General features: G+C 48.3%; 1 protein-coding gene across 1 annotated transcript in view; it reads left to right on the forward strand.

The window, feature by feature from the left end:
* Klhl41 (kelch like family member 41) overlaps positions 1–1,297 on the forward strand; it is a 15,122-nt gene that overhangs the window by 12,942 nt on the left and 883 nt on the right. The gene's annotated exons all lie outside the window — the stretch shown is intronic.

The raw sequence follows: 1,297 nt of genomic DNA on the forward strand, positions 1-1,297 counted from the left end.
AACACACCAGAGCCAGGCCTTCACACACAACCCTGACTGCACAGCAATCCTCTGTGACACTTCTAAAACACACCAGAGCCAGGCCTTCACACACAGACTGATCATGCCCAGATTCTGGAGATGAGACTCGAGCAGCACCGTTTCCTAAAACCTCAAGCGATCCGATGTGCAGATGAGTTTGAGCAACACTGATGGGGAGAAACCGTGCCAACAACTAACCGAACTTCCCATGAGCCACGAGGTTCTGATGCAGGCTGTGCTGCCCCAGCAAGAGGAAGCAGTTAGCAGTAAGGAAAAGTCAAAAGTGCCATTTCCTGCTGAACGGGCCTCTTACCGTGGCTACGAGAACCTCCTCAGGAATTCCCAGCCTGGGACTCACTGAGTTTGTGTTCCCAAACTTGTCAGCACAGTGGGATCACTACAGAGCCTCCAAAGCCACCAGAGCCCCTCCCCCACTCCTGCTGATGGGTTTAGCTGGGTTGGGATATGGGCTGGCCTTTGGAAACTTGACAGATCCCCCAAATGCTTTTACATGTGCAGAAGAGCTTGAAAAGCACTAGCGTAGGGTTTGGGGTGGGGTACCCATCCCTGTCTTGCTTAGCAATGGGACTGTTCATTTGTATGATCTGTTGTTTTCTAACTTGGGGTGCTATCTAAGGTGAAAACCCTCCAGTTGTATTGCAGTACTTTCTGAGTCTTGCTTTTAAATCCTCCTCCCCCAGCCACATGTCAGACCACACTTGAAACCTGTCAACCCCTCTACTGTGATATGCAAAATAAATTCCCATTGTATTTTGAGACAGGATCTCATCCAATATCCCAGGCTGGCCTCCAACTCATTATGTACAGCCCAGGTCCCTGAAATAATAGCACACATTTTAAGGCGATGGAAATTTTATCTTTGTAGCCTTGAGAATTCAAATATGAAGACCGGTTGGTTCTCAATGAGAGGCAAGGGCATAGTCTAAGAGCAGAGGGAAAGGGGAGCATTCTAGTCAGTTGTCTCACGAGGCACTAGGAGACAGAACTATTGAAACTGCAATCTAGGCTGAGTCCTGCTTTTCTGAATTCTCCTTCTTAAGAGTCTGCTTCCCCTGACTTCACCAGCAATCTTCACTAATCCCAGGGTGGGTGATGAACTGCTCAGCTGTCCATCTCTGGACAGCCCAATTCCAATACGATAGCCCCAGTCCAGGTCTACACTCATTCACTGTGTGCACACTTTGAAAGGAATTCTAGAGCTATTTACCAGGCAGGCACTTTGTCTGGGTAGGAAGCGGTAGGACTTTTTTTTTTT

This window comes from Mus caroli, chromosome 2 (genome assembly GCF_900094665.2).
Source record: "Mus caroli chromosome 2, CAROLI_EIJ_v1.1, whole genome shotgun sequence".
Classification (NCBI taxonomy): domain Eukaryota; kingdom Metazoa; phylum Chordata; class Mammalia; order Rodentia; family Muridae; genus Mus; species Mus caroli.